The following is a 12,817-nucleotide window of genomic DNA, read 5'->3' as shown; positions in this document are numbered from 1 at the left end:
CTCTCCCCCTCCCTCCCTCCTTCATTTCTTCCCTCTCTTCCTCCCTTCCTCCTTTCCTTCCCTCCCTTTCCTCCCTTTCTCTCCCTCCTCCTCCTCTCTCCCTCCCTCCTTTTCTCTTTCTCTCTTCTCCTCCCTCTCCCCCTTCCCTCCCTCTCCCTCTCCTTCCTCTCTCCCTCTCTTTCTCTCTCTCTCTCCCTGAAATACTGAGGAAGGAAACTAGGACCTTACTCATGCCATGCAAGTGCTCTATCACTGACATTCTTTGTCTTTTAAAAAAATTATCTGCTTTTGAGACACAGTCTCTCTGAGTTGCCCAGGCTGACCTCAAACTTGCCAACCTCCTGCCTCAGCTTCCTTAATCGCTGGGATCACAGGTGAGAGCCAGTACCCCTTGCACAAAGGCCACTTTCTTCTGACCTAGGTAGACCCTCCTAGGCATTTATGCCATAATAATAAACGACAGTGACCACAGCAGTTTACTACAGGCATGTGTAACAACATGGCATTGAAGAAAGAGACACGATGTCCACACCCAGACACTGAGTTTAGATGAATAAACGATTTTTCATCCAGCAGAGAGGTGGGAGGACCAGGGCAGCTTGACTAGTGAGCGCTGGGGTCTGGAGGCTCCGGTTTGTCCTGTGGAAGGACGAGTGTAGACAGCGTGCAGGAGAGCTGGGAAGGCTCACTCTGAAAGGCCCTCAGCTCCCTACTGGGAGCCGCCAGAAGCGGTGACTATTCTTCCTGTTCCATCAGCTCACTTGAGCAACGCATTTAAAAATTGTACAGGGCCGGGGATTTAGCTCAGTGGTTTCACCACCTGCTGTGCAAGCGCAAGGACCTGAGTTTGATTCCTGGTACCAAAAAAAAATTGTACAGTATGCGCATCCTTTAATCCCACAACTCCACTTTTAAGAATCATCTTCAGGAAATACTCCTAGAAGAAAACAAAGGATCCCATACAATGATGTTTATCACAGCTTTATTTTTGCCTTTTTAGTATGGCGTACTTAAAAATGTACCACAGTAGTCTGGACAGAAAAATGGACCTCCACAGACAGAACTTCCATCTCCCATATCTCTCACTTCCTGGGTGCCCACCCCTCCCCTGGATTATTTGAAGCAAATTCCTGCTATCATGTTATTTCACCTATCAGTAATTCAGAATGGATCTCTGAAAGATGAGGACTTCTTAAGAAATCATATGCACAATAGCTTTATCTCACTTTAAAATGAACAGAAACTTCTTAATATTGTTAAATTTTGTCAATATTCAAATATCCTGCATATCTTATAATCTTTATTTTCTCTTTTAAACTATGTCATTGTTAGAACCAGTTAAGGTCTATTTATTGCATTTGGTTGACTTGGCTCATTTGGTTTTTTTTTTTCCTTTTGGTACTGAGGATTGAACCCAGAAACTTCCCACTGAGCTATGTGTGTGCCCAGCCCTTTTAAAAATTTTTTATTCTCTTTTTTTTTTTGGTACCAGTGATCAAACTCAGGTCCTTGTGCTTATGAGGCAGGTGGCAGAAACACTGAGCTAAATCCCTGCCCCTAAAAATTTTTTATTTTGAGACAAGGTCTTGATAAATTCCTAAATTGCCCAAGTAAGACTTGAATTTGTGGTTCTCCTGCCTCAGCCTCCCAGAGTGTTGGGATTACAGGTATGCATCCCTGTACCTGGCGGCACATTGCTTTTAAATTCAAGTTTCCCACTCAAATCTTCTTTTTCTCTTGGAATTTGTTGAAGGAACTGGGTTCCATTCCAAACACCATTGAATTTCCCACAGGCTACATTGTCATGCTGCTCGGCATCTTGTATGTACTATGACTTTGTCACTCTATTTCCACAAACCATTAGAGCGATTGCAGATATCTTGAATTAGAATTTGTGATCATGTCCACTTCAAAATTATTAACCCTCTGCTTGTTATTTAATAAGTAAATAAAGACACATGTATTGGCACAAATTTGTATTTTATTAAAAAATTTGAGTTAGCACAGAATAATTTACACATTTATGGAGTACTGTGTGATGCTTTGATACGTGTGTACATGAGGTAATTAGCATATACATCACCTCAAATATTTATTATTTGTGGGGAGAATATTCAAAATCCAGACTTGCAGCTATTTAGAAGTATGCAAAGCATTATCGTTGACCATAGAAGGAATGGGGAAAGAAAATGTGGTATATATGCATAGTGGAATACTATTTAGCTACAAAAAGAACTACCACTCACAATAACATGGGTGGGTCGGTCTATCTGGAAGACATTATGTTGAATAAAATAAGCCCGACACAGTCAAGTACCATGTGATTTCATTCATATGTGGAGTTTAAAACAGTTGATCTCATAGAAGCAGAGAATAGAGCAGTGGTTAACAGTGACCGGAAAGGGCAAGGAGATAGAGGGGAGAGGCCAAGCCGAACAGGTGCAAATTTATTTGTATAAAATACTTTGATCCCAGAACTCTGGGAGGCTGAGGCAGGAGAATCTCAAGTTTGAGCCTGGCCTGGGTAACTTAGAGACTTGGTGAGACTCGGTCTCAGAGTAAAAACATAAAGGATTGGGGACATACCTCAGTGCGGAGGCCCTGGGTTCATTCCTCAGGACCATACAATGTTTTGATAGCTATATTTTAACAGTTTGTAGCCTATGCATTTCATTTCTTTATTCTGAGAGGTGTCCAAACCTTTCAGATCGTTAGCGAGGCCAATCTTCTGATGTGGATCAGTTTCTCCCACTTATCTTATAATAAGACTTTTATTAGGGCTGCAAAATGGTTATATTCTAATTCTATCACTCCTTTTACATTCATTAGCTAGGTTGCTCCTATAAGAGGAAGTTTCCCATCATCAACTATTTGGTTACCTTGATTTTTAAGGATTAAAATAATGTCCTTTTATTGTAAAATAATAGTAAATTCCTGTGCATTTATAAGAAATAGTATAGAGAGTTACTGGATTCTTTGTATCTAGTTTCTCTCAATGGTAACACCTTGCAAGAGGAAGCACAGTGTCAGAGTTAGGTTATAGACTCAGAGAAGTCAACATATCTCCACAGGGCATCTTGTGTTGCCTTTTTTTTTTTTTTTGGTACTGCGGATCAAACTTGGGACCTTGCGCTTCAAACTTGGGACCTTGCGCTTGCGATGCAGGCGGCGGAACCACTGAGCTACATCCTCGGCCCTTTGTGTTGCCTTTTTAGAGCCACACTCTTTCCCTCTACCTTCTGCCTTCTTAACTCCTGGCAGCCATTAATCTGCTCTTCATTTCTACAATTTTGTCATTTCAAGAATGTTGTGTAAATGGAATCCTACAGTATGAACTTTTGGAACTGGCATTTTAAAGGCAGCATAATTCTCCGGAGATTCATCTGGGTTGTTGCGCCGTTTTGCTGAGTAGGACTCTGTAATACAGATGTAGCACAGTTTGTCTAGTGATTCATCTATTGAAGGACATCTGGCTTTTTCCAGTTTGGGGCTCTTATACACAACCTCACACATTTATGTACAGGTTTTTTTTTTTTTTTTGTGTGTGTGTGTGTGTGTGTGAATTTAAGACTTTAATCCTCTGAGATAAGTGCCCAGAAAGGAAATAAGGGTTGTATGGTAATTTTATATTTCATTATTTAGCTTTTTAAGAAATTTCCAAGTGGTCTACTGGATTCCTTTTCTCCAACAGAGTAGGTTGATCCAGTTTCTCTGCATCTTCACAATATTTGGTGTTTATCACTCAAAAGACATTCTGACACATGTGTAACATTATTCACTGTGTTTTTTATTTGCATTTCCCTAGTGGATAATGATGGTCAACATCTTTTCTTATGTTTACTTACCATCTAAGTTCCTCTTTGGTGAAAGATCTCTTCATGTTTGTTATTGTTTGTGTCTAGATGTCCTCCCAAAGCCTCATGCAGTTATAGTTGGGACTTTTCAGAGGTGTCTGAACCTAGAGTGTGTGAGACTGGGATTGATTCATGGTGCAATGCTCGGATCAAAGGCACTAGGGTTACAGATGTGCGTGTGACCCACCCTAAGTAGTCTCAGTAAGAGATAAGGGGTAGAAAGAGCTGTGGTTGTCCTTGGTTGTTGCTTTGCTACCTTATGTCTACCATGAACTGTTCTCCTCTGCCATGCCACCCTGCCTTGAAGCCAGCTGAATAGGGATTTAAACCTCTACAAGCTGTGAGCTAAATAAACCGTTCCTCCTTTAACTCTGGGTGTCTGGTATTTTGTCTCAGTGACAAGAAAAGTAACTAAGACAGTGTTTTTTGCCCATTTTCTAATTGGATTGTTGTGTAAATTTTTTCCTTTCTAATTTTTATTAATATATATTTGCCATACATAAGGATTATGTTTCTTGTGAGCAATTGGTACATGTACATAATACATCTTTATTCTTTTTTTTAATCCCTTTCCCCTTCTCTCCCTCCTCTTCCCCCCATCTCTCGATCCCTTTTCCATTTGAGTAAGATCTATCTCCCTACTTCCTGTTATCTATCTTTTATTTTTCTCTTTATTTATATTTTTGGTTTCTTCTGTAAGAGGAATCATGCAATATTTAACCTTCTGCATCTGATTTATTTCATTTAACATTTTGGTCTCAAGGTGCATCCATTTTCCTATAAATAACCCCAGTTTATTCTTCTTTATGGCTGAGCAGTACTCCATTCTTTGTAAATATATTTTCTTTATCCAGTCATCTTTGGATGGGCATACAGGCTGCTGCCAAGATTTAGCTATTATGAATTGTTCTTTCTAGTCTAGATGCTGGCTCTTTGTCAGATACATGATTGCAAATATTTGCTTAGTTTGCAGCTTGCTTTTCATCCTCTTAACATGGTCATTTGCAGAGCAAAATTTTTAAATTTTCATAAAGTACACTTATCAATTTTTTCTGTTGTTGGATCCTGCTTTTGGTACCAAGTCTAGGGACTCTTTGCCTTGTTCTATATTTTGAAGATTTGCCCTTATGTTTTCTTTTCTTTCTCTCTTTCTTTCCTTCCTTCTTTTCTCTTTCTTTCCTTCCTTCTTTTCTTTCTTTCTGTCTGTCTTTCTTTCTGCCTTCCTTCCTTCCTTCCTTCCTTCCTTCCTTCCTTCCTTCCTTCCTTCCTCCTCTCTTTCTTTCTCTCTCTCTCTTCCTCCCTCCCTCCCTCTCCTTTTCTTTTCTTTCTGTACCAGGGATCAAACTCAGGACATCGCGCTTGCCAGGCAGACGCTGTGCCACTGAGCTAAATCCCCAGTCATGCTCTTGTGTTTTCTACTGAGACTTTTATATTTAAATCTGTGATCACTTTGCAGCAATTTTAAAAATAAAGTGCATGGCTTAGATCAAGGTTCTTTTTTTTTGGGTCTGTGGAGGTACAATTGCTTCAACACCATGACTGAAAAGCCTGTGTCTTTTCTTCTTTAAATTGCCTTTGTGCCTTGTCAAACATTGACTGAGGCGTTTTGTGTGGCTGTCTATTTCTGGGTTATTTGTTTGGCTGCCTTGGTCTGCATGCTGAGATCTCTCCACCGGCACCTCATGGTCTCGAGTACTGCAGTTACATACTAAGTTTTAACACCGGATAAACTTAACCCTTCCATTTTATTCCTCTTTTCCCAAGAGAATCTATGCTAGTTATTTGCTTCTCAAGTACATTTTAGAATAGTATCATTTGTACATATGGGGAAAAGCTTTTCTGATAGGAATTCTAATAAACGTCTATATCAATTTGAAGAGAAATGACTTCTTTTCTATACTGAATCTTCTAATCTATTTACATAATATCTCTCCCCATTTATATAGATCCTGTTTGATTTCTTTTGTCAGCATTGTGTGGTTGTTTGGACAACTTTTGTACATGTTTTATTAGCTTTACACTTTAGTGTTTCATTTTTTAGCATTTATATATGTATATATTCACGTGTTCACACCTTGTATATAGACATAAAACTTACTTTTGTATGCTTATACTGTATCATGCAACTGTGTTGAATTTGCTTGTTAGTTGGAGAATTTTTTGGATCTTCTACATAGGTAGTTATGCTGCCTTCACATGTAGTTCTTTTTATATGTTGTTGAATTCTATTTGCTAATATTTGTGAAGGATTTTTGCATTTGTCTTCCTTCCCTCCTTTTAAATCTTTCTTCTTTTTTTTCATAATAATCTGGTTTTGGTATTAGAGTAATACTAGCTTCATAATATGAGTTGTAAATTTTATTTCAGTGACATCATCTGGGCCTAGAAATGTCCTCTTTAAAAGTTTAAAAAGTATAAATTCAAGTTTCTCAACCACTATAGGACAATTCACATTATCTTTTTCATACTAGTTGAATTGTGGTAGCTTGTGTTTTTTGGAGAATTGGTCCATTTTGTTTCAGTTGTCAAATTTGTATGTATAGAGTTTTTCATTGTATTACCATATCATCTTTTTGATATCTGCAGTTTGTAATGATGTCTTCTGTTTCATTTCATGATATTGAAATTTGTGTTTTCTCTTTTTTATTTGGTCAGTTTTGCCAGAAATTTGTCAATTTTATTGACAATTCCCAAGAGTGAATTCTTTGTTTTATTGATTTTTCTCTTTTCAATTTAATTTATTTATGCTCCTTATTATTTCTTTTCTTCCACTGACTTTGTGTTTATTTTGCTTTCCTTGCTTATGTTTTTGAAGTGGAGTCTTTTCTCTTTTTATCTATGCACTTGCTAGTGTAAATTTCTTTCAGCACTGTGTCAGCTGTCTTCCACAACTTTCAATATATTGTATTTTCATTTTAATTCATTCAATATAGTTTTGTTTTTATTTCTCTTGAGATTTTCTTCTTAGGTCATGGTTATTTAGAAGTATGTACTTGAGTTTCCAAGTGTTTGTAGATTCTTCTGTTATCCTTCTGTTATTGACTTTTATTTGATTCAATTGCAGTTGGAGAACACATTGTATGATTTGAGTTCTTTCATGCTTTAGAGGTTTGTTTTATGGACCAAGATATAATCTATTTTTGTATATATTCCATAGGCAGTTGAAAAAATGTATATTCTTACCTTGTCAGGCGGATTGTTTTATAAATGTCAATTAATTATTGTTGGTTAATAGTGTTATTAAATTCTTTTGTATCTTTGATGACTTTTTATCAAGCTGCTGAGTGAGGGGACTTAAAGTACCCAAATATAACTGTGGATCTATCTTTTTATCTTTTCAATTCTGTCAGTTTTTGCTTGTCATATTATTCAGCTGTTTTGTTTGGCTTACACACATTTATTATTATACATTGTCTTTCTTTTTATATGGTAATTTTCTGTGCTCTGAAGTCTATTTTATCTAACATTAATAAATAAGTACTGCTTTCCCTTGATAATGTTTGTGTGGTGTATCTTTTCCATTCATTTGCTTGCAATCTATCCATTTGTTACCTTTCAGTGAGTTTCTTTTAGACACCATATAGTTGAGCCATGGTTTTGAATCCATCTCTGCTATGTCTTTTAATTGGTACAGTTTAAACATTTACATTTAATATAATTATTAACATGTTAGAGATTAACTCTGCTATTGTTTTTGTTTTCTTTCTATAATTTGTTTCCCATCTCTTGATAGTTTTTTGGAATATTTTTTAGAATTCTGTTTTTTATTGATCTGTACTGCTTTTGATTGTATATTTTTGTATAATTTTCTAGTGGTTACTCTAGATATTACATTATTTTTACATAGTTTGTCAGAGTTCTGGTGTTGTGATTTCACAAATTTGAATGAAGAACAACATTGTATCTATTTAAGTACCATTATTTTCTCTACTTTCAGTGTCATTGTCTTATTTTCTCTACATATATTTAGAACCACATGAAAATGTATAATTTATTTCAACCATCAAACATAATTTAGATTACTCAAGAGAAAATGATCCTGTTGTATTTACCACATTTGTGCTTATTGTTTTCTTTCCTCCTTTCTAATGTTCCAAGTTTTTTTTCCTAACAGCCTTTCTATTAGGAATTCCTTTAGAGATTATTTTAGAGTAAGTCTGTTATGTACAAATTCTCTGTTTTCATTAATTGGAGATGTCTTAATTTCTCTTTAATTATGGAAGGAGAGTTTGGCTGGGTATAGCATTCTGGGTAGGCAGTTTTTTCAACACTGGCAACACACTGTGCTACTTCCCATGGCCTCCATAAATAAGAAATCTACTGTTATTCTAATTGCTTTTCTTTGTTTTTAAGATTCTGTTTTTGGTTTTCAGAAGCTTAATAATGATACGTCCTGGTATGAATTTTTTTTGTATTTGTCCTGTTTGGATAAACTCAGTTCCCTAAATCTGTAGGTTTATATTTCTTGCCCAATCTGAGACATTTTCAGTGTTTTCTTGAGTACTTTTCATTCCCAGCCTCTTTCTTCTCTCATGACAAGACTCTGATGAAACAAATGTTACACCTTTTACTTCAAAAATAGTCCCACAGTTCCCTGAGTCTGTGTCATGTTTTAGTCTATTTTCTCTCTCTCTTGTTGTAATTGGATTGTTTCTATTGTTCTCTCTTCTAGCTCACTGATTATTTTCTCTGTCCTCTTCATTCTGCTCTTAAGTCCATCCACTGAGGGCTTTTTTCGTTTTTGTATTTTTGAGCTCTAAAATTTGTATTTGATTTTTCTTTACATTTTTGATTTCTTTGTCGAGAATTCTCCTCCATTTTTTCAAAGGTGTTTGTAATTGCTCACTGAAGCATTTTAATGATGGTTGCCTTAAATACTTTCTTGGACTAGTCTATCACCTCTGTCATATTGGTGTTGAAATATGGTTGTCTTTTAAAATCCACCTTGCAACCTTACTTTTTAATGGTATGATAAGTGGTTTTTAAAAAATTGAAACCTGGGACCTTGTTTTATATTATAGATCTATGTAAGCTGTGTATGTCCCTTTTCTCTGACATTGCTCCAGTAGGGGATGAGAGAGACTGCTTATCAGTTTTCCTCATGCATTTTACTCTCTTATTTGGTGTACACAAATTTGGGATTAGTTCTTCCTGTTATTGGATTAACCCTTTTCTCATTACCACCGTATCCTTCTCTGCATCTGGTAACGGTCTTTTTTTTCTGAAGTCAATTTTATCTCAAAAGAATGTCATCAACCTCCAGGTTCCCCACTCAGCCTCTGCTGGCACCTCAGGAAGAAGACCTCAGTGCTTGCACCACTGACGCTGTGGGAGCCCAGGGGGATGGAGTCTCTGAACCTGACCTTCCCTGACATCACCAAGGCAGGAATGTTGTGCTTCTTGTTACAGCCTCCTGAGGGTGGATGTCTAGACTTTCCACCTGACTTTTGCTGGTGTGGGTGTGGGTTGGGCCATGGTTATTTCCCTATGGTGTTTGGCTAGAGTAGAGTCATTATTGTCTAAAAATGTTCTGTTTTACTAGGCTGCCCTTTTGCTGCTCCTTTGGCTAGAGAGAAAAGGATTTTGTTGGGATCTGTTCTGTCTATGCCCATTGTAGGTTTCTTTAGTCTTAAGCCTGGCATATGTGAAGTAGAAAGAGACTCCCAGGAACTCATCACCATGTCACCCCTTGGACATCTGTGCCCCTAGCCAGTCTGCCACGTGCCTCCAGCTTTCAGAGAATTCTTATGTTCGTTTGATAAACACATCCAGGAATTTTAGTTGTACTCAACACAAAGAACAGGGAAAAGTATTGTCTATTCCATCTTCCCAGAGGGGACTAAGTTTTTGTTTTATAATTGTGTAAAATATTTTATGGGCTCAAAGTAAAATCTATAACACAAGTTATATTAAGAGAAATCTAGCTTTTACCCCTTTGTTCTCTACTGTTCTCTCCTTCTGCATCAATAGTTAATTATTTTTAAAGTTGTGGTTTATTTTTTAAATTTTAAAAATAAGTATCTACACTGTCTGTTTGCATCTCTTAATTTCTTAGATCGGTGATATTATATAAACTTACTTTTTTGCTGCCTTGCTCTTTACTTAATATATCTTGGAGGTAACTTCCTCTGAGCAGGCAGAGCTCTTCCTCCTCCACTTTGTTTTTCTTCCTCTGCCTCTTCTTTCTCCTCCTCTTCTGTGATACTGGGGACTGAACCCAGGGTCTTTGCCAAAACAACAAACAAACAAGCAAGCAAACAAAAACAAAACCACAACATTCCCCAGCCCCCATTTTTTTTGAGACAGGTTCTTGTTAAGTTGTACTTTCAAAGCCATGTAGTAATCCACTTTTTGAGATGTGGATCACTTACTTGTTTGTTCAACTAGTTTATTATTGAAAGACACTTAGGTTGTTTCTAGTCTTTTGCTTGTAGAAATAACACTTCAATGAAGAGGATTTAACTTATTAAGTTTTGCATGTTTTGCTATATTTTGTTATCACCTTAGAATTAGGCTTACTGGGTCAGACATAAATGTATACATAAATTTACCAGACATTATTTTTAACATAAAAACTGGAAAGTACTCAAATATTAAATATTAAGTTAAAATGATAGTTAAAAGCAGATGGGCATAAGAGCCAGTGGAATTTAAGTTTTTTCTTTGGTTTTTTTCTTAATTCTGGAGATTGAACCCAAGTCTTTCAACTGAGCTACATCTCTGACTCTTTTTATTTTGTTTTTAAAATTGTGAGACAAGAGGGTCTCACTAGGTTGCTAAATTTTCCAGGTGGGGCTCAAACTTGGAATCTTTCTGCCTCAGTCTTTCAGAGTGCTGGGATCACAGGTGTGCACCACCACACACAGCTGGAATTTAATTTTTTTGCTGTGAACAGGAGGGAAAGGGCTAGAGACCCCTGGATCTCTTATGAAATGGGGAGCTCTGGGAATCTTTTTCTTCCCCTTAAATTCTTTTATTGGTACCTTTTAGGTATACAACACATTTACATTTCTCATTGGGAACTTGTACCTTTACATGATGTATCTTGGTTCTTATTTTTTCCCCATCCCCCTGCCCTCCATTCACCCCCTCCACCTTTCCGTATTTACAAATACTTTGTTTCCATTTTTCATAATTTTTCCTTTCCCTTCTTTCCTTTCCCCTACCCCTCCCACTTCCCCTACCTCTTTGGACCTTTTCTTCCTATTTCACATTATCAGTTATTCATTTTAATCATTGGTATATTTTAGGTCTACAATATAATGACATTCATCATTGGAAATTTTCACCTTTACATAATCTCTCTTGGTTCTTATTTTTCCCCCTTCCCCTGCCCTCCCTTCAACCCCACTATCCCTCCCTATTTACAAAGACTTTGTTTCCATTTTTTCATTTTCTCATATTAATTCCATTCCCTTCTTTCCTTTCCCCTACCCCTCCCACTTCCTCTTTCCTTTTGCCCCTTTTCTTCCTATTTCACATTATCTATTATACCTTTTAGTCTTTATTTACACTTTCAGTTTGTCACACTAGAGAAACTATTCAGTATTTACATGTGTGTCCTATTTGTTTCACTCAAGAGTATTGCCTCAATGTGCATCCATTTAGCTATAAATGTCTCTAATTTCTCATTTTTTATGGCTGAGTAGTACTCCATTTTATAAAAAACCCCACATTTTCTTTATCCAGTCTCCAATTGATGGGCATTTGGGCTGCTTCCAAGTTTTAGCTATTACAAATTGTGCTGCTATGAACATGGGTGCACATATATCACTGTGGTACGATTCTTTTAATTCTTTGGGGAAGATACCTAGCAGGGGAATAGCTGGGTCAAATGGGACTTCCAGTCCTAGTTCTTTGAGGTATCTCCATACTGATTTCCACAGAGGTTGCACCAGTCTACACTCAGCTCTGGGAATGTTTAAGAACATTAGCAGAAAAGTTTCCTGTCTACAAGCAAGAAAAAAAACCCAGGTTAATTAATAAGTAGTACATATAGTATGATCCCATTTTGTAAAAACACAAAAAGTCTGTGTGTAATGAAAGGACAAATTTACTAATTCTCTACTCAAATGTGTAAGAAACAGTTGCTTCATTTTACAAACTGATTTGTTTTCCACAAGCCCCATGGGTACAAAATCTCTAAATTTTAGTACAATTTGAAGAAGATTACAGGGCAGGCTCTTGAATCTCCTCATTCTAGTCCTTTTCAAGATGGCGACTCAGGAAATGGGGTGAGGAGTTCACAGGACATGGTGACAAAGGGAGAAAAATGGAACCTCAGAATCCTCCTTGTTCTCTGGGGCAGAGTGACTGGCTAAAATGCCCCACCAGAGGACTCCAAACATGAGTGTCCCTTCCAGGATTGGCTGACATCTACCACAACTTAGTGTTCACTAATATTTCTAGTTCCTTTCTTCTAGCCACATGGTAGCACTATGCATCTCCCCCTTGTGGTGTTAGGCAATGTGACATACGTTGGCCATAAATATGAGCTGACATGATGACTGACACTTTTGTGGAAGCTTTTGTGTGCCCACAATTCTCCTGCCATGGTGACCAGTTGAGACATAGATGGGGTTTATGCCTGTGTCCCTGAGTGAGAACAACAGAGGGTAGAGCCTCCAGCCACTCTCAGTGGGAATGATAGACAGATCTTTGTTGTTTTGACCCTCTTGGATTTGGGTTTTTTTCACTGTAGCCTAACGAAGACTAGACATTTTTGATCTGAACTTACTGGTGGGGCGGGGACCATCAATATTCTTTGGCTGATCTGCTCTTGTTTTTTGTTTTATAATGTATTTTTGTTTTTAACGGACACATAGAAATAGCGTGTATTTATGTGGTACAGTGTGACATTTCAATACATGTATGTAATGTGTAATGACCAGACTGGGATACTTGATATAACTGTCACCTCAGACATTTGTCATTTCTTTGTGTTGGGAGCATTCAAAGTCCCC

The 12,817-nt window shown here is 37.2% G+C and overlaps 1 long non-coding RNA gene across 4 annotated transcripts in view; it reads left to right on the top strand.

The window, feature by feature from the left end:
- Positions 1–12,817, top strand: part of LOC110344740 (uncharacterized) — a 113,788-nt gene extending 100,971 nt beyond the window's left edge. For all 4 annotated transcript variants that reach the window (XR_015443059.1, XR_015443058.1, XR_015443057.1 and 1 more), the window contains one exon: positions 1–12,817. This exon is cut by the window's left edge. This is a non-coding gene — a long non-coding RNA (uncharacterized LOC110344740).

The sequence above is a fragment of the Heterocephalus glaber genome, unplaced genomic scaffold (genome assembly GCF_053883595.1).
Source record: "Heterocephalus glaber isolate CG9 unplaced genomic scaffold, H.glaber_assembly_v1.0 deba00001561, whole genome shotgun sequence".
In the NCBI taxonomy this organism is placed as follows: Eukaryota; Metazoa; Chordata; class Mammalia; order Rodentia; family Bathyergidae; genus Heterocephalus; species Heterocephalus glaber.
The sequence above is the reverse complement of the archived record's forward strand: the minus strand, read 5'-3'. Positions and strand labels throughout refer to the sequence as shown.